Source organism: Thermobia domestica, chromosome 9, assembly GCF_964235325.1.
Source record: "Thermobia domestica chromosome 9, izTheDome1.hap1.1, whole genome shotgun sequence".
In the NCBI taxonomy this organism is placed as follows: domain Eukaryota; kingdom Metazoa; phylum Arthropoda; class Insecta; order Zygentoma; family Lepismatidae; genus Thermobia; species Thermobia domestica.
This window is the reverse complement of record NC_137462.1, coordinates 257752127-257778776: the sequence shown is the minus strand read 5'-3', so window position 1 is coordinate 257778776 and position 26650 is coordinate 257752127.

Below are 26650 nucleotides of genomic sequence, written 5' to 3'. Positions count from 1 at the left end.
CATTAAGATGAAGAACGAGATATGATCTACTATGAAATAAGGAAATTCAACTTTACATAGGCACTTATTTAGGGTTAACTTGGGAAGTTGCCCTTCCGTTTTTATTAAAGTTTTGAAAATTTACCTAGAAGAATTTGATAATTTGATTGCTTATGTGCTTGAAAACATGTAAGTAAAGCGTAATTTATATATAATACCTTTTGATAAGCAGTTACATGTTCGGCGATTAGGGAGGGAAAGAGGGTGCAGCTGTCCCCTCACTTTTTTGAAGTGACCTTTAAAGTACATAATTTCATTTGGAAATGTAAAGTTTGTATATATTACTGCTTCATAGAAAAAATGTCGCCATATAATATTTGCCGTTGCGTGAGTACGTATGGGTTATTTTATTTGTCTTCCCGTCGAGTTAAGAAAGGTACAGGATTTCCGTTTCAATTGCCACGGAAAATGGCCCCAAAACAGCGCCGTAACTTAGATTTTTTTCTGGGGAGGAGGCAAGCATTAATACGGAAAAGTTGTTTTTGTAATTCTTGGGTCCCCTCTTTCCATCTTTCTCTTACTCTTTATGGGACCCCAGAGCCTGTGAGCCCTCCCACACGGCATGATCTGCGGGGCCGTTAGTTATTTCTCTGGGCCCGTTTCATACATGACAAATTAATTAATGGAACAGTATTCACAAACCTCAAATCCATGTGAATAAATATTATTTCTAGGAACCCTAATAGTAGCCAGTTTCACTGAAATGGGCCCACAACTTATTTTTGTTTTATTTACCTTTTGTGTGCATTTTAGTTTATGTAATGTAGTGAAACTGTTTGATGCTTCATTTATATTTTCCATGTTCGTACCATATATGGAGGAAGAAAATTTTGTCTTAAAGTTAGCTCGCATCGAACGGCGGAGGGCTTCTCTGGGGGGCAGTTGTCCTCTGCCCCCGACAAGATACGGCCCTGCCCAAAATTTAACCTATTCGAGCGAAGCAATTCTAGCGTAGCAACAATTCCTTCTTACAGGGACTCGATATGTTAACCTCTTTAAAACTAATTGACAGAACAATTCGCAAAAGAAATGATAAGTCTTTCACAAGTTATTCTTAAATTGCACAAAAATCGACAGTGCCTAGAATGTCATTCTTCATTATTGATTAATATCATTTCCATTTATTTGTTTTGCAAATTTGTTATTAAATAATCTGATCACACACACTTTTTCAGACAGAATTTTAATATACCCATGAGCAAGGAATCAAATCTCTTCTTACACCTTCGTTTTTAGACTACAAAAGGCAAGTACCTATTTGGGTTGCCCTTGCCAATTTACTTAATAAAATATGAAATACAATATACGATATTTAAATTGAAAAAATATACTATCCTATTAATTATGCAACCTTTCGGCAAACAAAGTATTAGAAACAAGTAGGAAAACTAACTTTGATATACAAATATTCAGAACAGATCTTGCCCCCCACTTTTACCGTCCAATCGCCGCTACTGGTTATAAAGACGGGACTAATTCGCAAGTAGAGGGAACTACTTGTCTCTAGGTTCAGGACGGTTGGATTGTGGATAATGTTCGAGTAAACATGCCTGCGAGTGTACAAGGTCTTTGCGCTGGATGTGAATTGACAGTTTGTAAAACATGATGTTATCCGGGAAGCGGGGCCTCCCAGGCCCAGTAGCTTCATATATTTTTTTTCGAATTTCTCAATAACAATAAATATTTCGATGGCATAAAATTCTAAATTCTTCTATCTTTAGTCGAAGTTAAAGTCATGAACATATCGAGTTGCTAAGTCCCCAATTGCCCGTCTACGTTACAAAAATATCTTGCCTGGACAAGGGTTAATCATTTGAATATTCATGGCTTAATGAATGAAAGAACAAATACCACCAACAATCGTTCACGAGATTCTGCTTGAGATAGGAGAGCTCTGCAAACCTAAGTACGTACCAAGGTAAGTGCGTACGTACTAAGGTAAGTGCGAAATAGACATAACCTAACCTAAGTAACCTAGTAGTGCGTTATCCCACCTTACTTCGGCTTGTCGCTTCGCTCGTTCTTCCCTCTCAACTCCGCACTCCCCATTAAGTACCCACTACCACGCTCCTCGTGGCCCGCCAGTCTCCCTTTAGGTTAACAATGGATTTCCATATGTAATTGTGATTCCTTCCCCGTACTCACACCCTCGAGGTAACGTAACAGAACATAAGATGAGTAAAGTTTAAGTAGAAATTGATGGTTGTAGATTTTATATGGTTTTTGTTGAAAATTAGGTGGACGGGTAACTTTGAAGTAATTCTCTTGTTAACAATTACAATTTTATTTTTCTTAACATTTATACTAATTTCTTGTTTAAAATCTTAAATTAAACTCGTTTTATATAAATGAACCACCTGCACACTATACCAAGTAAACACGTACCAGAACAGCTTAAAAAATACTATAATGCTATTCAAAGCTACACTGAGAAAAAAAGTATGCGGCATACGTAATATCGTAGATTACATTTGTAAATCCTGTAGTTTCTGGACTTAACGTTCAGCAAGCGTATAACTGAGAACGCATGTTTTATAATACTTTCTGTATAAGTGCTCCATCTATACATAATTTCCGTATGAAAGAATATAGACGGTCAGGATCTCACATACAAATAGACGTATACAACATATAGCTGACGAAGGTAACATACACATATGTATGTACTGTTAGACATCAAACATTATGCAACAGCATGATGTAACACCTAAGGGCAGTGCCTATGTAGCATACGGATAACATATGCTCCGTTCTGATTTTTGTAGTAAGCAAGAGGATTCCGTATCTTTATACAATATACCATTGCCCGGAGAACGGATTTTTCTCAATGTAAGTAAAACGCTACACCCATCTAGTATCGAGTAAAGGCATCACTGCTTCTTTCATGTTGAACTATAACATTATTACACGTACGCGACTAAGAAATAGTTCCAATTTACAACGTTTTTTATATGAAAACTAGCTACTTCCACGGGATCTCCCACCCCAAGTACAATACAAAACATTTTGCTAGTCAATGTCTCCTCTAAATCTTGCAAATTTTTACTAGTCCTGGCTCCACAACCCGGAATTTAATTCTTAAACCTAAATGTTAAATATGTGCACTTGCTCAGTTACTCATCTAATTAAGGTAATTTAGCTTAACTTCATTCTTCTACGAGAACAGACATATGAAAGTCTTTGCAACCATTAGTTTTTCGGTGAATGTTCCCCCACAGTTCTTGTTTTACATATCACACCACAATAATCTGGACCCTACTAGAATCAATCGCCTTCAACGGAACTCGGGGCTCTTAATTCAATTCATAACTAATTGTTCCTCAGTTAATCTAAGGTTTGCTGTTGACGAGGATTTTGCAATGCTTCTATGTACTACAACTACACAATAGAATAACAATAACCTACCGCCGTTACTGCAATCGACAAAAGATAAACGCTTTGTTCTTGCTCCTGTTTTCATGATTTGGCTTGCAGCAACCACTACACACTTCGTCAACTACATTCCAGATTGCTATTACAACTGTGGAATGAAGTATTATGAACATATTCCTTCTTTTCGTAAAAACTTGCTTCAATATGTATTGTGTCGTTTCATATCGAGATACGAGAAGACTGATAAACTTTACTTTAGCTCCTTTAAAATATGTTTAGAAGTGTTCATCAAATAGTTAAAATGGAAAAATTCTTGGAATAATCTCTTTCATATTGCATTTTACTCTTAGTGTTTACACATAGAATTAATCGAGTTGTTTTGCAAACCTTCCATAAAAATTTTAGGGGGCAAGAAAAATTTAGAGGGGCTGTCCCCTCTTGCCCCCGTGGATACGAGCCTGCATGTCACAGAAGTATTTTATCTTAAAATTGATTACATATTTATCATAAAGTATTTAGAGTAAACAGAAAAAAATGTCTAGGCATTATGAACTAATTCCTTATCAAAAAAATCTTTCTTTGCCAATAAATTTGGCAAATGCGTTCTTGCATTTTAGACCACAATAACTATATTTCACTGCCATCACATCACTTAACAAGCGTTTCATTATTCTTATCGTAGTATCCTTTTCATCTATTCCCCAACCTTACTAAGGTAATTCACTGAAAAAGAAAAAGTAGATTACAAGGTGTATTAAGTGAAAATTATGCTCAGTAGGAAATAAAGGAAACAATGGCAAAAAGGCCAATAATAATGGAAATTAAAGTATTATCAAATAAAATGTTGAAAAATTGGAATTTGGGAGCTTTCGTCACTTTTGACGAGCGTTTTCTGAAGAGGGAAAGAATCACTCAGTAGATAAAACACAGAACGAAATACACAAAATGGCGACTGCCTGCAACGTAGTTTTTACGGTTCAGCATCTCCAGTTTTTATTGTGCAGCATTTCCAGCGTTTAATTTAAAGTATCTGCAGAGGGGCCTTACGCAGACTGGTTTAGAAGCATGATTAGTGCCACACTAAAGAGTTCGATTAACATATGTTTCCCGCAGTGTCCAGGAGCACTGCATCTAGATGTTTATAATAATATACAGTATTGTGGAAATGTATCTTCAGTATAAAATAATGCCAGTCAAATGACTTTCACACTCCACAGAACGAGGCGGCATAAGTGATTCTAAAGGCGAAGGGAAAGCAGGTGAACAGAAGGGGTAAAAGAAAAAAAAAACGGGTGGAGTAAGGAACATTTGCTATTGTCGACTGGGGTCAGGGGCATATTAAATTATTTCTTTCTTTAATTTTCTTCTACTTACTGAATCTCACCATACACATTATTGGGTTGTGCTCTGTGCAATGTGGGTTGAGAGCACAGCTGGGCGAGTACGTGTTCACTCAATTCCTCTGAGTAGATGAGAAATTATGCGAGATTCGCTTTCGAGCGATTTCAAACTGTTTAATTCTGACAAGGAAACTAACAGTGAGGTTATATGGAAAGATACCCTGAAACTTGAGAGGACTATATTCCAAAAGCTTCCAAAAAATCAACGTAGAGACTGCGGTCTAAACCCTGACAAGCAAAACCACACCTTTTCTATTTAAAAATATAGGTTTCAAAACTGTGAAGTGCTAACAAAGGATTTCTCAAAGCGAAAGTTTCGGATCGTCATTCCCTTTAAGTAATACGTGCCATGCGAACAAATTGTTTCGCACCGAACATCGAACACGGGACCCATCCAAAACAAGATAACGAGCTTATCAACTCATCAACAGTAAACACAGATAAACAAAAATGGATGATAAAAAATTAAAACGGTAATAGGATAGGAAAACTGATATCATATCTTGCCAATCTTTTATTTCTTCCCTCATTGGATAGACTTTCCTCCATTAAAAATAAATCCTCTTCACTATATATAGGAAGCTTTCACAGATTATCTCTCGCAAATTTTTGAGTGCTGGTTCCTTTACAAACTGTTTAACATTAGTTCTAACATGTCTCGGTTGCGAGTTACAGTCGCCGTTAGGAAACTGATTTCGTGGAATAGTTCACAACAGAATTCTGAAGAAAAAGAAAAGAATGAAATAATATACAAGTAATTGATTACACACAGAAGCCATTGCCTACCTGGACACATTATTCATTGAAATTAAAATCACAACTCAGCAAATTCCAATGGAGCTTTACTACATGAAAGTAAACTAAGAAAGTGAATGATGAGCTAATAGCAATAGCAAATCCGAGCAATCCTCAATAATCTACAATATACTCCTGATTTTCCACGGGTTGTATAAATTGGCTTATAGTATCGTACTTTGGCTTCATTTTAAGAACAAACTTATTCGTCCATTGTTTTACATTGTACCAAAATTACCCTACCAGTACAAATAAATTTACTGTTTTTTATACACATTTTCACGCTTTCTGTTACTTTCTACATATAATATACTAAGCTTTTAAAGCTAGAACAAAGTTATTTTACAAACAAGCATCCCCGTCATTTCTAGTTTTTTAGGGGTTTACGCTATTTTCATTATTCTCGTAACCTGTGCCAACCAATTACACGGATAATCGAGAGTTTGCTGTACTTTTGTTCCCTACTGCTGCTTCTTTGGTTGAATTGAAAGATCTATTGACTATTACGAAAACTTTACGAAAATATTGAGCCCTAAGAAATTAATGATTATTGGTAGAAGCATTGTTCATTCATCTATTGTAAAACTAAAGAAAATGCTATTAGATCTCAAACAGGAGGATAGTTTCGGTATTCGAACACATATACTATATGTTGAAAGTTTTATATTTTTACAAGCACCAAATATTTATGAAAATCTTGATTTGAATTCATAAAAATAACAGAATATTTCCACTTTCAAAAAAAAAACAAAGAAAAATAATTGAGGTACGGCTAAAGGAGACGGTGATGAGAAATGAATGAAATGGTGGTATGAAGGTGGAATGAAAGGGGAGAACCTCGTGGAAATCCACGCCTTATTGCACTTTTCTGCAAAAAGAAAGCATAAGCAGATATGTCGACTTTTGGCAAAAGCGAGATTTTTCTGGTTTTTTTTTGCCTCTTTAGGTTTATTATTTTCAGATCCATGTGTGAACAAAAACATATTACTATAACAATTTAGCAAGATATGAACCATAACATTGCACTCTAGAATTATCGTATATGTCAGGAATGGATATTTTTCCTTAATTCTGTACTGTTGATTTAGGAGGTTGCTGCATCGTACCGTCGAAATACTTCTAATGGAGAGCTGATATTGAATGGACATTTTTCCAGAATCCTTTACTGTTGATTTAGGAGGTTGCTGTATCGTACCGCCGAAATAACTCTAACTGGGAGCTAATAAACTTGCAGTGAGAAAAGTATGCCTACACTTGCACTCCTGTAACATTGTAGACTAATACAAATTATATAAATCTGTTTAATATTCTCATTCGCATGGATAATAACAGAGCGCAAAATTGAGCACATAACTTATTCGTTCTTTCTTGAGCTTCATGTTTTAATAATATATTTAACGAAGTTGGAAAGGGAATCGTTAATACAATCTATTCGAACTATGGTAATTTTAATAGTTTCCTACACAATAAAGTGGCGAATTAAATTCATCACATTCAGCTCAGCTCCTTCTAGATTTCCCGAGCAATGTATTTACCTAAATGGGTATAATGTGCTTGCAACGAGACTTATCATATGAAATTGTTAAGCTTGTCTAATATAGCTCATTTAAATGAGATAATTACTTTGCGCCTTGTCTTCAGCACAAGTAAGGCACATAGAGCTAACGTCTACATGTTGCTTCCAAATAGATTTTGTTACTTTAGGTGGTGTAGGTAGCATCTCGAATATAGAGTTCACTTCCTAATCCGAAGTTTCATTGTTAACTTCTAGTGTTATAATTTTTTCTTCCTTTCGCTTACGTAAGCGTCTGTATTCGGATATGAAGTGTACTCAGCCTTTTTCAGCTCGCTACGATCCTTGTCAGAGATTTCTGTATTAAATGTGGAATTTAAAATGCAATTAAAATTATGGAAATAAATGTAACTTTCGATTTCTATTTACAAAACTCTTATAGGTGAAGATACTGTTATTCGCTAAGATTACTTTTAATTAAAAAACAATAGTTGAATATTTAAAATACTTTCACTTACAAGGCTATTTCGTTTTCCGAATATGTAAATTTTGTTTATACAGGCTGAATCAAAAGTTTACTTAGAACTCTTGGGGTGGTACTAGAGATCAACAAGAGAAAAAAAGGTTTGGGACATCATCTCTGGCTCTTTATTTACAGGCGTTTTTCTAGTTCGTAACTGACAAGACAAACTGTGGTGTTTCCTTATGCCAAGGTCATATAAGAAATTCTTACCAATATTCCACACTTTTTCCCTTCCCCATGCTGAGACAAACTTGTAGAGAAGTCATAAATAAAATTCAGTTTTCTTCAGTAGACCTGTCGCTTCTTGTCGTAGACAATAGAACTGCGGGGGTCCAATTCAACTGGTACCTGTCTTCTTTTTTGTTAGTGGGGCCGGAACAAACCTGGGTGTGTCCCTGGGGAAGATTTATTATCTGGGCAATAGAAGGGGTTGAGTTGGTCCTGGATAAGCCATGACCTCTTTCGCTGTTTGAATCATGATCCTGCACGATTCTATAATTGAAATTTTAATAATAATAATAAAATTAAAATTAAAATGTGTTTCATAATATTAGAACTTCAGCATAATGTTTGAAACGCGATCGATAGGTCCCTTAACCTTTTAGTCTTAATTTATTTATGATTACTTATAAAGTTCGTAACTAATCGAACACTTTAATTCTACTTGTATTTTAAAAATTACTCGATGTTAAAATTCAATAGGTAACTCAGCTTATGTAATAGTTCGTATGCCAGAGCATACTACATGTAAAAATGTTTCAAAAATATTTAAAGTATGATATTTAATGGGTAGTTTCGACTCGTTTTGGTACGTAGTCTTAAGATGAGCTACGCTAACTTAGAAAGAATATAGTGAAACTTGTAAAAACAGCTTGCGATTATTCTACAATTCATTTGGCTGTTAAAATGTTATGGACTTAGGAAGCTTTTTCTATAAACATTAACAAAACAAGACAGAACAAAATAGAAACAAAATGTTGTATTCCGCCATAATATTGTTCGCAACCTTTGTAGTTATCAGCTTTAATGTCTGGTGACGCGACATGTGTTATTAAAACTCGAGAAAAATGTCCCTTGAAATAGCAGTACGCGCCACGAATTTAAAGATACTGGAGTTTAGCAAATTAATCTGTCGCGACTGCAAAGTTTTGTGCACACTGCAAACTGTCCATTAAATGGTTATTGCGTTGACGAAATTGATATTTAATAAGCATGCAGCTTTATTGGAAAGAAAGAAATGAATTCTTTGAACAAGTCACTATAGATCCAACAAGATGTCTGCAAAAATATATCCTTTCCTTTTCCTAATTTTAAACTGAAAGAATTGAACCCAAGCGATATTACAAAGAAAAATTGCGCTTGCTATACCCTGCCCCTCTTATGTTAATAAATATGTTATATATTTAAGTCCACTGCTCCAGTTTCTATAACTAAGTTCGCTCTTGCGAGACGGTCAACTGGTGGCTGTCACGAAGTCTAACAAACTTGTGTTTCTCATGTGTTTTTTGAGTGTTCATCAAAAGAAGATATCAAATCCTAGTAAGTTTTTTTTAGAATGTTATTATTATTATTGCTTGGTATATTTGCAATGAGAGCGGGAGGAACATTAGGAAACACACATATTGTGTTTTCCATCAGAAACTTCTTAGCATAAAGATCGAAGCAGGAACGTCGAGAACCTTTGGTAAACGCTTTACCTCTTAACAATTATGTTTTAAACCGAGGGAAACTACCCCCGAACCAACGCCCCAAGGAACGAGAAATATTTTCCTTTTGAAAAGATTAGTTGATTGTGGTACGAGGACCACGTTCCCCTTGAATTTTGTGAATTTTTATTTGGTCATAGATTAGTACATCCCTAACAATATTATTGTTTGATAACCATGTCTTAGTCTCGTCTCATGGGCAATTTAAGCAGCAAACTATTTTTTGAAATGTGTTTCGTATCCTCTCGTGGACAACTTAACGTAGAAGATTGAACGATGAAACATTATTATTATTGTTATGATTATGATTATTATTATTATTATTATTATTATTATTATTATTATTATTATTATTATTAACTTGGAATATGTGAGGATCTAAAATTTCATATTATATTTTTTAACAAGGTACCGTCTTATTTACACGGAAAACGTTCATGTACTTACGAGAAGAAGTCAGTGAGTCATTTCAGAAAATGGTTGGTGATGTAGGTTAAGAGCCACCACAGATGAAAGAATCATTTAGTACTGTTCATAGTTCATAGTTTACTGCAGATATCAAGTGTGGAAATTGCTTCAATTTTTATAACTGAGAACGTGATTAAACTGAATTACGTACTCACCAACATTTTAAAATTTTTATTGATTCGTTTGGTAATATTGATACTCTGATTAATAATTATTTAGTTCGTTTTTTCGTAATTACTCAATGAACAATTTTCAATTTGTGATCCTACTAAAAACTGTATATAAGTGTTTAAAATAGATATAAAGGGGTTCCAGCTTGCAGTTGGGCAATTTCCCGAAATAGATTGGTTATCGCGAAAATTGTGTTCGTTTATTTTAACACATAAAGAAAATAACACATAAAGAAAAGAGGTTTTAAAGTGTAGTGAACAGTTTGCCGAGATATATTTGGTTATCGCGGAAATTGCGTTTGATATTTCGTACGTAGATGTGCAAGTTTTCCTGAAGATGTGTGGCAGTTTTCCAAAGTTAGGCTTGAAAAAAGGAAATACGATCGTTTATTTGTTTTCTTCATGGAGTGTGCGGTATGATCCCCCTTTGGATTTGCGTTAGAATAGATTGCGGTTACGCAACGTATGCAAAAAAGGAATGAGTAGCCAATTGTTTTCCAAGACATAAGAAATAATGGTTTGTATTTTGGTGAGAAATGTTGTTGTTCGGTGTTGTCTTTCTTTGGACAAGTATTTGGGCAGAAACTCTCTGAAAATATAAGAAATATGGACTTGCGTATTTTAAACATATGGTGCGGCATTCAGGGAGAATTCGTTAATCGAAAGTTAGTCACAGACTTGTTAGTGGCATACTATCTCTTTACTATGGAAGTTGCACTGTCTGGTATTCAGATCCTACTTTTAGTACAACTAAAAGCTGATTTGAGTACGATTGACTTATATAACCCCAATGCATCGGGAGTGGAAAATAAATGTATCGACCACGGGATAGTAGATGAGCGCACGCGTAGTTCCGAAAAATGAAAATACATTAAATACGAAATGTTGTGTCTCACTCTAAACTGTGGATAAAAGATTAACCTCAGCTCTAGATTAATCTGTCGCATGTGATTAACTAAGTGAAATTTTACGTCCTAATCAGAGACTCTGAATACAATTTTTATAACTATCCGTTAGTCAAACCGTAGTGTGGTTTTAATAAGACTTCAAAACGACTCTGCATAACGCCAATACAATGTTGTTAGGCCTAGTTTTAGAATATGAAAGAATGAGCAAGAAGAGTATCCAGGCATCGTTTAGAGAGGGGACTTTACCGATGTTTGTTGTTACGTAGTCTCCCCTAGACTTTTCCTTCACCGAAGACCATTCAGTCCGTCATTTTTGGTAATAGGATTGCAAATGAAACGTTTGCAGCAATATTGTTAGAGGAAGATATGCTGGCAGGGTCGCTCAACTAAATACTCATTGCGTTACTGTGGGGTTATTGAAAATTTCTCAATTTTATCGTTGAGAGAAAACTTAGTGCATGGAGACCTGTTTCGCTTCTATTAGTAATAACAAGTGCATGACATTAAGAATGAAGTATATAATATGTGTTAGGGCTTTATCACACAATGGAAGCACATGTAATACAAATATACTATACTTACCTTAAAATATTTAGAAATGTACGGGACAATCGCCCATATACGTGTGAACTGAAGAACATTCGTCGCTCAACTAACTTGTAATTAGAATACCGCCGCTAGATGTCTCTGATGGTACTAATGTTGGTATATATGATATACTATATTATTATTGATATACTATAAGGTTACTATTGTCAGAGTATTGGACCTGATAGTTTGCTAGAAAACCAATTGTTTTCTTGTATCTTCAGTGTCTATTGAAACAGTTACTTCAAACAATCTTATTTTCTTGTTATTTATCAAGGAGACTATATTTTTTACTTAATTAAATACAATGATTTTTTAGTTTAACATCCCCACTTATGCCTGTTACATTAAAGTTGGAAAAATATAAGGAAACCATAGACATAGTGTTTGTTCAGTTCGCATGACCTGGGATTGAACTAAGACCACCAGACACATGAAGTGAACCATTTACCAGTTTTAAATAAATAAGTTAGTATGAACTCTGTTTGTTGTTGGGGGAAAATGCGGATCACAAGAGATTTCAGTAGGATTGAAATATATAACTACTATTTTTTGTGAGCGTTTCTGTTGGGAATGAAATTTATTTCTCATACTTCGCTGAAAGATTGAGTCGATTTTGTATTAGGATTTTATATTTCTAGGTTCTAGACATTGAAGAATTTTTACCCCGTCACTTTCCGCGGGATGACGTCCCTTGGCGAGCACAGTATTCGGGGGAGGGAAAGGGTCTGTGACGTCTAAGTTAGGTAATAAGCAAGGCTTTTGATAGGTGTGAATGAAAAGACCCCAGGAAAACCTCAGGGTGGGTGGTGTGAAAGCATTTTTACACTTTGTTGACAGAGTACCCACCGGTAATTAAACCCGTGACCGTTCGCACTGTGACCCTACCGGGAATCGAAGCCGGGACCGTTTGCTACGAACGCTATAGCGTTAGCGACTTCGCTACGTGCGACAACTAGAGTTGATTTTGAGTTGAACGTCAGGTTTAGCAGCGATATTTCTTGTAAATTCTCAGAAAAATATTCTTCGTAACGGGCAAATTGAATTATATGAACATTTTATTGTAAATTAGCCTTGGGTCTCACAGAACACATATAGTTTGTTTTTTGTTGAGAATCCTACATAGGTTTTGCAAACAAAAGATATTTTATATGTTTTGTACACTAAAAAATCTGATTCTCGTACTTGGTTAGAATAACAAAAGTACGTGAGTGATGTTTGTTATGAAGTGTTAAATATATATAAATTATTTACTAATTTTGTAAATTGTGTACAATAAAAACAATTATAATTTGTACAATATTGGTAAAAATATCTTGTACTAATAACACATTTTTATTTTGCAGCACCAAATATCAAGATCAAATAGAGTATTTATTGACGATGGATTGTTTACAAAATTTGACGAACTTTTATTGCTTATTGAGGAAAAGAATAACGTTGCTAATGGAATGGAGGGAGCACGAAGAAATGATGAAATGAGGGAGGAGAATAAGAAAGAAACCAGAGGAATTTTCCAATAGTGTCACAAGTATCACCAAAAGAAGAAGAACAAATTGATGCTCAATTATCAACACAGGCGGAAGAAGAAGCACTTGATGTTCGACCATTAGCGTCATCAACATCAGAGGGAGTAGTACCAGTGATTGTTAAACCAGCGGTGCAATTGGTGAGGGTGGTGGATAAAAATGATGTTCTTGACGTATATTTCAACGATGGGGAAGACAATATAATACTGAGGGAATGGGAAAAGTAGTAAGACTGAACAAGATAGGAATCTTAAGAAAAAGTTAAAAGAAAAAGCTCTAACATACTTGTAAATAGTTTTAAATATTTTGTAAATAGATTACTTATTGGTGATGAGTGTTGGGAAAAAATATGTTCTCTTTGTTCCGAATTTTCAAAACCTTCTTAACAGTGATGAGGTATTTTGATAATAGTGTCAGTGAATATTGTGTAATGAAAATTTCTTCTGTGCAAAACACATAAGGTTCTTTCTTTCACATACTTGAAGTTATTCTTTTAGTTCTATTTTTGATACATGGTTGAATTTTCAGTTTATTGTCCTTTTCAGCAAGAAGGCTCTATGAAAAATGATCCGAAATGATTAACATAGAATCCAAGCCACATAGCCTTCCACCGGAAATCCAGCCCCGGTCTCGCAATGCCAAAGGCTGGTGCACTAAGCACAGCCATGAAAGAAGTTAGTAATTTTTTTTTTGAAAATTGAATCTTTTTATATTTCTTTTTGTTTTACAGGTCTTACACGATTCAGCAGTAGAAAATAAACTATGATGTTTTAAAAACGAAGCTATATCTTGTATTCTCTCACACTAAGATGTACAAATTTTGAAGTTTTCAAAACAATTGATAAAATGAGGCTTGAAGTAGTATTTATCAGAGTTTTCAAGTGATGATATGAATTCAACTTAATGCTCGTTGTTTCGTCTTTGTAAAGTGAAATGAAATCTTTGAATTTAAAGTCCTCGTTAGGCTAAAGGAGACAATGATTATGAGAAATGAATGAAATACTGTAATGTGGAAAATTTGGAGAAACTGGGAAACGTCCAAGTAAGTCCAGGGACACGATGTTGTTCACCATAAAGTCTAACTGATGGAAGAAGGGACTTCCAGCAACGGTTAAAACTACCACTGAGCCATTTCCACACCCATACAATGCAGTTTGATATCACGCTAAATAAATAATTAGCTTTCTCCTTTGGTTTTGAAGTCACCTTGGGTACGTAGTGAAATGATTTCCCTTGACTATGCATTAAAATAAAATGGAATATGCTGCTTTAACTTTTCACTATTATGTTGGTTACGTTAAAGGAGACGCTGATGACAAAAAATGAAGAAACTGGGAGACAACGAAGGGATCCCCAAGAAAACTTACGGACACGATATTGTCCAGCAAAATTATGCTTGGTCAGGGATCGAACCCGGGATCCCAACCACCTAAGCTGAAGTGTGGTAAACAACTAATTTGAAACGGAGGACAAAAGGCAAGCTATAAGTTGTATCTTAACTCCCATTCTAATCTCTCATTGGTGAAAAACGTAGTTTGATTCTGAACTTGTGACCACTTACAGCAAAAAAGTGAAAATGATCTTATTTTATTTGACATCGCATTTGCTTGATAGTATTAAGGAAAACTGCAGTTAAGATGGTAGTGGTAGTGGTATGGTAGTGGTAGTGGTACTGTTTGGAATTTATAATCCTGTTCAGCATCAAAGTTATTTTAGTAGTCGTTACACAAGCTGAGCTTCCACTGCTAATTGAACACTCAATTACTTTGAACATTGTAAAGTGTCATTAGAAAATGTTTGTACGAATAAACATATGATGCCAACGGCGCGGGAATTAAAATCTTAGCAAGGAAGAAGTTCTATTATTATTACTTTTAGTACCGACGTTATTTGAGACGCAGACATAAAGTGAAATCCAAGCTTCTGCTGGAAACTGGTATGGGTTTCTTATGCTAAAAACACATACGCTAACCGCTAAGACGCAGAGGAACTCTGATGGTGTTTTGGACTTATCCTGAACGCTCTACCATTTAACTTACAATGGTTATTCAGTTTATCGTCCCATTGTTTATGTTCTTTAAGCTAAGAGAGATTGTAATGCAAAAAATGAATGCCAATTTAAACAAGACGCACAAGAGATGCAAACTTTATCACTGAGCCATTGCACTCTACAAAATGTTTTAATTCAGTACACTACGTCATATAGCTACAGCTATTAGATAGCAACAAGATGAATGGTGTCAAGAACTTGAACTCAGAAAGTATAGTGGAACTGAAATCTTTGTGTCTAACAGGTATGAAGAACTCCTCTTAAGACAAGTGGATAAATGAATAAATGAAATGAAGGAAGAGATGAGTATGGGGGGATCGATTCAGAAAAACAGATCACATCAGAGGTGTGTAACCTACTACACATACATATAAAGGTATTTGAATAAGTACTTGTCCTTTTAATGTACAACATATATGTTCGAGAAAACAGATAAAAAGGAGATATACCACACTTTTCCCTAAAAAGATAAATTCCAATTTCATGAAACAATTATTCGCCCGTGAGTAGAAGTGGATTGTAGGGCGATTTTGGAAATTTTATAATCTGTAGAGTTTACTAAAATATTTAAGGAATTAGATTATTTCGCTCTTTGGCATATCAGCATTTAAAAATATGTTAGCTATGAAAGTTTCAGTATCTATCTATCGGTAAAAAGTATACTGTGCTGTGATTAATATAAGCATTCGAAGGTTTATCAATTGTACATGAAAATTTTGCATGTGTTTGTAGCAAAGGCAAAATAGTTGGTTTTGGCACCAACTCCAACATATATTCGCAACCTACAACATGTAATACCTACAAACATTGTCGTGGTCCTTAACCCTTAAAGGAGTTATTGTTACCATTTGATTATGCCTATTGCGTTTCAGCAGTATTATTTTCAGTTATAGCTTGTTGTGGTTATCTGTGTACATACTTTTCTCTGATAGTAGAACAGCTATTGCTTCCTGCTGACAACTCTGGTGAATTTTACGCGGGAAATATTGTGTGGATATATATTGTTTTGCAAGCAATGCCAGAAGCATACAGAAAAAAGAGTGAACCTCTAAGGGCTATATGTAAGGTGCTTAAAGTAGACAAATGACTATAAGGATGGTATGAGCGTGCTCAGAGTAGAAAACTCAGCATTACGGAGACCTAAGTATGGTCAAAATTAAAAAAATTATGAAAGGTGCAGCTTAAGAAAATGAAAGTAGGAAAATGACAAATCAAAATCTTAAGTATAGTATAATCTAGTAGACAAGAATTAAAAAGGCATATCTTTTAACTTTCAAATGTTTTATATTAAAGTATATGTGAGATACTCTTTATTAAAACGAAAATAAATTGAAATATAATTTTATTGGTTCATCATGTAATGTGAATTCAACCTGTGAGCACATATAGATTGAAAAAATAATTAGGTGAATAATGTGAACAGTTCCCAAAGCTGTGAAAGCGAAAATTAGAGTATTCTGTTGCAAAAATGTTTCATTGAACTTAGAAAAGTAGTCTTAATGTAAACATAAGAATACAAGTAATCTCCATATTCATGAAAGAATGCAGACTATGGCTAACACAAAATAAAACACTGGAAGTTTCAGATTCAGTGACGAACTCATGCTTGTTCAAACCTGCTTTAAGTAAATCTTCTAGATAAAACAATAAAAGGTCCGGTGAAAGTCCTACAATGAGGTCACTAAAAACTATAAATACCATAATTAAGAAAGGATAAATCTACGTGTGAGTGTGTATTTCATCCCTCTTCGTAACGTTTTACACACATATATAAAAAAGAAGACAATATTTTCAAAAGTGTTCGAAAGAGGGATATTCTATTTCTTCTTTTTGTCGGTGCTGAAGATTAGAAATCAAAATATGTAATGAAAATAGAAGTGTATATGTGTGCCTTTGTTATTGTAATAACATTCACATTGGTATTCAATGTTTAATAAACACATTTCAAATGTGAGAATCTAAAAGAAGAAGCTTGCTTTTTTGCAGTGGACGTACAAGTGGGCAAAATAAACCATGACTGCATTCTGTTAGATAAAATATATTGAAGACAAATATGATAAGTATTATTACGGATATAGACATACAAGATGAAATTGTGCATCAGTTTCAGAAGATGCATGGCCGTAACTTTATGAAACAGTTCGTAATGATACATTTGTTAAACAATTGATAGAAATATCCTTGCAAAAAAATTTAAGTTAAGAACATTGTTTGTTAATAGAAACCAATATGTTTAAAAACTTTGAAATATGTTTGTGATTGATAGAACCGTGTTTCATTGAATAATCTTTTCAGTGTTTTGTGGGAGTATTACACATAGAAAGTGTAAAATGAATTGTATGATTTGATTTTTTTTTTCAGTGAGCGTGAAAACTGAAAACAAATGAATCTTGCTGTTGTAATTGTCTAAGAAAGTTGAAAATAGATATTGTGTTGCAGTGCAGTGCGCAAATTTTAAACATTTCCTTCCATAATGAGGCGAAGGAAGTTTTAAATGTTGCAAAAGAAGAACTGATTAACGTCACTACAATGTTAAAACTACGTACAAACCAACTTAAAATATTGAAAGATGCATGGCCTTTGGTACAATTATTATAGCAAATAAGTGTTTATAATTTTTGAGATCTTGGTGACTCTTGAAAGTATCATAATGTAAGAATGAATGAGCATGAATGAATGAGAATGAATAAATAAGTGATAGTGAGATGTTAACTATTATTATTAATATTATTAATAATAATAATAATAGTAATAATAGTAATAGTAATAATAATAAATTTCAGAATTATTGCTTTCCTCCAAGCAAAAAAAAAACACAAAAGCCATTGGTTCCCAAACGTTTGCGGACACTAGTTATCAATTGGAAATACTTGTTCTCATAAAAGATGTAAATTTCTTTGTCAACTTTAATTCCCGGATATATTACACTTCCCACACATGTTGTTCATCTCATAGTTTGGAACCTTTTTTGCATCACCAATAGTACTAACATTTTGATGTTCAATGGTATTATCATCATCACACAAATCCTTAGTCTGCTCTAATAATCACTCAGGATGATTTTTTAACTTGTATACATGTCGACAATTTTGAACGGTCCTAGCCTTACCGAGGTTGATAGCCTTGTAAAAACAAAAAATAGTTTTCCGTTGGGATGGTATACTTCTCCAAATGATAAACAATCTTCATACTTGACCGATCCATTGGTTCGAATCTTATCTCTTCCCTTTCGGAGATGTACGTTGTACACCTTAAAAGTTACACTACTAAGAAATAAATGGTACTCTATTGAATTCAGGGCATTTTCTACTACAGTAAAGAGGAACTCAGAGTTCAATTCCGATTCACGCTTCCATGAAAGATATAACGTTTTGTTCACATATGAAGTTCAGCTCTCAATTGCTCTTCCTACAACTTTGTTCTTATCAATGTCTTTGAACGTGTTATCTATTACAATATCAAATAGTACCGGGATGTATGATTCAGGATTTTTTATTTCATTTTTAGTTGAACACTTTATACTTCTTTTCCCTTTAGCGCGCTGTATGTATAATTGCAAAATGTAATCTTTACTATTTCAAATTATGGTACCATACATCGTATTTGATCTGATCTTATCTTGTTAAGTTCATAGATTTTATCTAGCAATTCCAATTGATTCAACTATTTTTTTTTACTAGTTTACCACGTTCATGATAGAGATCAATGATATCAAATACTAATTTACATTCTGCTAAATAATAATAGTAATATCCTGTCCACCTTTAAAATGTCTCTATAGTTCTATGAATTTTTCGCTGATATTTTTTGTTGGCTACACAAGGCAAATCCCTTTAGATTGGTAATTTTCAAGTATTCTTGTCCGTGTATAGCACAGTATGTTTGGGAAAATATTGCCAAATGAATATGCTCATCCGGTTCTTTCAATAATTCCATGGATAAGACTTGTAATAACGAGATTATAATATTGTAATGTAACATTTCACCCTACTTGTAGTTTATTAGTTCGTACTTCTAAGTAAAAACCCAATTGTAAGTTTGAACTTTGCAAAAATATAATATTGTCCGTGTAATATTACATTAAGTACAACTGTTGTCAATACGTTATAAACCTTTAGCCTTACCAATGTCCGTACCGCTCCCTTTCAAACTTTAATGCCTTATTTTCCTTTTCGATGTCCATGTATATACCAATCAAATGTTCATCACCAAAGGTGTAAAAGTAAGTTAGGGTTAACATTATAGCAGTCAAAATTTTGTCTGCAGTAAGTCTGATCGCTTTGTTCATTCTCCGTACATTATATTGTAGAATCATTTTCCAATATGTTTCATGCGTGGGTTGTTTCCGATATTGTTTTTATTCAGTTGCATGTATTCATGGCATGATATTTTTAATGTGTTATTGCTTGTCTGTTTCCTTTTTACACCATGCAGAAACTTCTAAAGATTTGTACTTCATTTGAAGGAAAGAATTCACGTAGTCACCGAAACAACTACCCGCATTACGATCCTCCGAACCTACGAGTTCAAATTCCCATAATTCAATAATTACAGAATTTTATATCCATTTTGTAGCGCTCTATGAAGCTCTCGGTACAGAACGTTTCAGTAATGTCACGATAAGTTCACTACGCAAACACTCTCTGACACTTTCTTCCTCAATGTATGTGCGTCACAAGCCAAACACAACTCGACCGTTACACGTATATGACCGAATTATTCCTTTGATATTTCTATACTTTGTGAATATCTACTGTAGTATGAAACATTACTCATGGATATAATACTGTAACATTCAAATATTGAAATGTAACCCAAATACATATGTATGAATAAAAATTCATGTATTCTCACTCTATATCTTCATATGATCATTTATATAATTAATGTGATTCTTAAATTATTATATTCAATCAGAGTAAAAAAATGAAAGTTAAGTTTTTCTGACATATAGAATGATTTTTTTCTTATTTAAAATACATGGAATGTAATTTCATACGTAAACAAGTATTGCAATGGAAACACTTTTAATATATTCATACTTACTTTGTTTTGCAACCTCTACCCTTGTACTACATATGCCGCGCATGCGTGTACTTGTACCAGCACGAATATAGTTAGTGATACGGTGTTAAGATGTACAATCATAAGGTAGCTCTATCAGCGGTTGCAAAGCGAAAATTAAATATACTTGCATAATGATAAACATGTAAGAAGATATTCTTCTTCTCATAATAAGAAAAGGAAAGGTAAAATTGAAACCAATCTTTCCTTATCGCAAAGTAAACACATAAATATGTTTCTCCACGTGAAAAACGTTTCGAATTTGAAAAACAAAAGAAAATTATTCTTGTACATCTAAATGATCCTAACACCCTGAAGAAGAAGGTGAAGCATATAGAATTATTTTTCCCAGACAAGATATAGTACGTGATGTTGTGTATAGACGAAATTTCAGATATCCAAATGAAATACCCTTTGAAAAACTGAAATGAAATCTTTGAGTTTTACGTCCCACAGTTATGCAGGTTAGGCTAAATTAGACGGTGATGATGAGTAATGAATGAAATGGTGGAATGAAGAAAGTGGGAGGAAACGGGAGAACCCCGAGAAAACCCATGCACATGGTGTTTGTCCACCACAAAGTTCACTTGGCGGGGGCTGGAATCGAACCCGGGACCCCAAGCAGAAATACCCTTTGGAGAGGAAGTAGTTGCAGATCAAAATACAATTTCTGATGACATTCTGATATACCATGATGTGAAGTGTGGTTGTACTCCTACTGAAGAGAGAGAAGTTTGTGTAAAACGGTTACTAGAATAATTTAAACTTTCTGAACAATTACTTTGTGAAAGATGTGAAAATCGTAGTAAGAAAGAAACTGTGCATAAATGTGTAAGTAGAAGTGATGTAGAATTAAATACAATTTTGTGGAATTTGGTAGTTAAGAAGTCAACACGTGGAGAAATATTAAAACAATGCATATAAATTCATGTGAAATAAATGGACGCGAACGTTATTCCTCATCTTGTAAACAAATTTAACTATACATATCAGGAGTTTACACTTAATAATTATCCTATTTCTGATTTAAAACAAACATATCTTGTACAGGATAAGTATGTGTTTCAACAATCGTCAGTGTATCAGTGTGTTTTCCTAAATGTTTACGACCATTGCGAATATCTGTGTTCTTCCCTTTCTGTAGATGATCAATGTGTGTTACTGTGAATTGGACGATGGAAACGACAGCATAAACTTTTGTGTTGCGGTTGTTTTGAAAATCGAAGTTTCTTTAGACGAACATGAGTGTATTACTTTAGACTATGATATGCTATGCTATAATGCACGGCGTGCTATGGTTTATGTGCAAACCATTTATGCCTTATATGAAGAATTTGTATCAGTGGATAGTGGTATTGTAATTGATGATTGGATGAAAGTCACTACTACACTGGCAATGTTTCGTATGGACACGCAAACCCGATGGAACCTTTTGGGATGGTGTTGGAAAATCCAACGGTAAAACACTTGGTGATGGTGTGTCCGGTTTACAATCAGATATCTCATCGAATAATTTACATTTTATTCCTCTTCTTCATTAAATAAATCGGGAGATTTTGTCTTTCCTCTTCTTCTTCTTCAACAACGGTTCACTTTGTCGTTGAAATTTTAAAACCTTTATTCCAATGTTCCTGCTGCTGCTGCAACTACGAAGATGGTCCTGTTATTGGGGAAGCTGTTCTTGATCCAGCAGGTAAAGTGGGAATTAGTATTGGGTCTTCTCTCAAATCTATAATTTCTCTTTCTACAATACTGTCTGAAAAAGCCGGAGAAATATAGCCGCGTTCCTCCTCGATAAGCTAGTCCGGTGATTCTCTTATGGATTTAAACTTATTCTTGGGAGATTCAAAAAACTCAAATGAAGAATCGCAGTCTACTTCCTTGCAGAGCTCGTTTTCTCGCTATATTTGACTCTCAAACGACTCCATGATGATACTATGCTAGACTTTTCTTCTTACCCAATATATAAGGAAAACTTTATCTACGACGTCATATGACGTGGTAATTTAAAACAATTTTTCAACAACAATTATAATATTTTCATATGTTTTTCCCAATTCTCTATACAATTTTCATAACTATAGGGGCGGAGAAAACATTTCATTTATGTTCTCATATATCATTCTTATGACCAAACATTCTTTTGAAATAACATCGCTAGTGTTATTTACATTGTGCTACTATCTGTCACATCTTACATCGGTATTCGTGCAATAATGATATTCTTCTCATCAATCACTTGTCATCTTCGTAAAAGGAAGAGATTTACATGGTCGCGTGCAAATAAATATTTTAGATGTTTTTAAAAGAAAATCTATGTTATTCATGTGGTCATTTGCATCTTCTTTTGTTGTTGTTATTCGCGTAAACACAACATCTACCAAGCAATCAGATATCACCTACGTAAAATATAGGATTATAACTAATATTCTATTATCAATACCCTTCATACAAGCAAACTCCTTTTGTATTCGCATTCGGTATCACATCAATGTGACAATCTTGTATTGTATTCCCATTTAGTACCGTATCTTGTTTCAACAGGGTCAACAGTTCTTTTGTATTCACATTCAGTGTCGCTTCATGTTCAGCCATTCGTGGTTCCAAACTTCTTTTGTATTCTCCGCTGACATTGCTTTATTCTCATCTACCATGCCATTAAACTGGTTATTATTACTCTGTCGGCATTCTGTGATGTTTTGTCTACCACACCTTAATCTTTTTTGTATTCGTCGACAATGTCTTATTTTCATCTGCTACACCATTAAACTAGTTTTTATTACTCTGTCACTATTCTGTGATGTTCGGTCTTCTTCCTATTCTCCTCTGACAATGTCTTATGTTCGCCTACCGCGGCACCGAACCTTTTTTTTCATTATCCTGTCGGCACTCTGTGATGTTTACCCCACTCGACGTCGGTTTTCTTTTGTATTTCCCATCATATTTTAACATGTACCTGTAAAGTCATTACCCGACAACGCCATCTTTCACTCCCGCTCAACCGGCTTCCAAAAAGAGCGCAGTTTAGTTATTGTCTTAAGTTGCCCAGCGAAAGTCGTAGGGAAACACGCTCCGCATACGTACTCCGTACCTGACGTCTTTCAGACGGAGAACCACAATGTGTCCCGCATGTATAAAGTTTATTCCCTCCGCCCTCTTAGTACTTCGAAACAAAGTTTATCTTGAGTATGTATAACATACTATTGGGGAAAATAATACGATCACAATCAGCGATTGTTCGACGAGAAATTACGAGAAAATAAATAATGAATATGATCATAGCATAGCTGTTCTCTGGAGTATGCTTTAGCATGCGAACCAATTAAAACACACGATCGAGTAAAATAAAATAATATTATGTTATTAAATAAATAAAAAACGCTCCGATAAATAATATGGGTTCGAGATTAATTTTATTTTTAGGTGATCACAGCGTAGCTGTTCTAATCAGCTCCATATTGAAGCGATCCATAAAAGCATACTTCCTTCGAGTTAAAGGAGGCCGAGTGGAAAAAATGCGAAATTTTTGCCTCACTTTGACATGCAATCATCCCTCAAGCGTAGATAATGACTCTTTGATACACTCTGTAGGTCAAACTTGTTCTTCTCTAAAATATTTGTACTCAAAATTAAGAAGAAGGACTCGATAAACGTACAGAGTCCGAATTTTAATTTTGTTTTTGGCTTTTATTCAACATTAGATATAGAAGGGTCAGTGAAGGATCTGGGTTACTGAAAAGAAGCCAGACAGGAGATATTCATAAGGTAACATTCTGATTTTCTGTTAGATAGTACGCAGGTATAGACTTGCAGTAAAGTTGCAAAATCAGGTCAAAATAGTGTACTTACAGACCTCTTTCTGAGTCCTGAATGATAAAGTAGCAGGCTTGTACCTTGTGAATATGTTTTAGAAGACTCAATTCCAATATTCAACACTCATCTCAGGTCCTCTGTTCATCCAAAGTTGCCTAAAAGTCATAAATAAATTCAAATTTAAACACTTTGTGCGGCCTTACCGACGAAAGCATGTCCCACAAGGGAAAAGGGGAGATTATTTTGTGTTCCTTTGACCTGTAGAGTAAGTTCCTGGTGTCCTTGACTTTAAGAGCGCCTAATATAAATATATAAATGATCTTTGTAATGTCCGCAGTGAATATTTGCTTTGAAATGTGTTGATAAAATTCAGGATATTATACAGGCTTATAGGGTATAATAAAATTTAAAGTAATAGGAATGTCACCTAATATGCAATACAGTTCAATTACTTACAATTCAAGTTCACAATCCTCGTCGGGTACCTATCCGAATTCTTTATTGCTTCCTGGCTTTCGGAAAGAGTTTTTTTTTTATTGTATTGGTTCCTTTAAATGGCGGCCATGAACACCTATCATGCTCGATTAAATTTACTGGAACGACATATATTTCTCCCGTTTGCAGTAAAGAAAACAATAGCGTACAGTTTCTCCATTCTATATGTGAAGAGTGAAGCAAAGAAAGGCAGAAAATCTTATGTTAATTTATTTCTTACACAAATTAAAGATTTAGAAGAATTATTATTATTAATTTATATTTTGTTACCTTTAAGACCCGTTACACATTAGAAAGACAACGGTAGATATAATAACTCTCTCAAATTTTCTCCACGCTCTCCAAAAATGTCACTCGCAAGTGTTCTTAAATTACTAGCTGTATTTGATGGGCTATGCCTTCAGAAAAAATCAAAGGTATTCCCTCCTCCACACATGTTAAAATACTCACCGGAAAAGCTTTTTCTTTGTTATCTGAGACAAACATTCGATCCAGGTTATGTTTCATCAGTAATAGCGAAGGTAATCTCTTACCTTTTAAAACAACAAACATTCTGCCGATCTCCAATTCAGTGCCGAATGTGGAGTAATAGTTTGGAAGGAGTTTTTCTTAGAATACTTCGTTCTGTTCTTTAGAAATCCTGATATTATTTTTGGAGGGAGGCTTGAAGTTCTTGGAATCACTAACACTTACTTCGTACTCCTTCCCAGGATCTTAAGAAGCCTTCATCTAGAAAGCTCCCTTTCTAAATCCGCCATTGGCCTTCATTGTTATTTGTTTTGCATGTACAGACCGTACAATATATAAACAAATAAAACAATGGCCACGGACGAGCTCTTTGCCCCTATGTGGATTTTAAGATGTTAAAATACGGGTATTATATAATTTATAAAGGTATCCGCCTGCCAAGTTCTGTAAGATTTATATCAAGTTCAACAATTAGAAACAAACTTTCACCCTTAAATTACAGCAACCATATAGTTTAAAACTTAACCTTTATATAAAGATATATGTACCATAGGTACATAATAAGAGTGCTTTTACATTTCAAACTCACGTAAGTTTACAAAACTCATCCCAAATTTCTGGGATCCCCCCTCCAAGAAAACGAAGTTACTAGTAAAGGATTCGTGTGGCGATAAACTTCAAGCCCCTCTCCCCCGAAAATAATGTCGCGATTTCTAAAGAGAAAGAAGAATAAGTCTTACAGAAAGGCTTTTAAACTACCCTAGACAACTGTTTTAAGTCGGTCACAAGGAAGCAAGTGAGGTTAAATATACATCGAATTTTCACCACCCGAGTTGATGAGTTGAGTTGATTTTTAGTTTAGCGTCCCTTTCAGCAACGAGGCTATATGAGACGTGGACCTACTGATTAACGTGGAATCCGAACCACATGAGCTCCGCCGGGAATCGAACCCGGGTCTCCCACGCCAAAGACGCGTACGCTAACCGCTTAGCCACGAGGGAGCTCTTTTCACCACCCGAGTGTGATCCCTGCAAGCGCTTCTGACACCTTTCGCTCGATCATGTGTTTCTTGACGTAACTGAAAAACATTTTTTATCAAGTGAGTTAGTTGTACGTACAAACTCTTTTTCACTTGTGGTGGCTCCGGCACCTCCCTCCCTAACATCGAACTATTCCTTACAACCTCTCGCCTGGCCAGGGCCTCTACTTCTTGCTGGTTTGTTGGTTTATAACGTCATTGTTTATAAAGGCTATCAGAAAAGTTTTGATAGATGGTGAAGAAAGCATGCATTATATATTAGCTACAAGGGAAAAAGAGTATTATTTTAACGTTATTATTTTTGTAAAAGAAGTATTGAAATTAAAAAAATAAACTTTCTTTGGGCCGGGTTTCAAAGATTGCGAATATCAACTTTCATTATTAACTCGCTCGCTAGCACGCTCGGCTATGAGGGCCGACAACATCATGTATTTACCTTGTGCTACATGTATGTAAGTCTGGATAAACGGATAAGTCCAACCAATCAGAACTCTGTATTTAGTTCCTATGGATAACGTCAAGAGTGGTTAAAATATATGATTCCCAACATCATAAGTAAGTTTAATTTACTATTTGCCCTTTGTACTTAAGAAAAACGTTGTGTGTGTATGTGCGCTCCTATCACTAATCGGAACAAAATAAGAACTACTGCTGTATCGGCGGACCAGACGAAAATAATAATACAGCAATAAAAAAGGAATATTATTTAG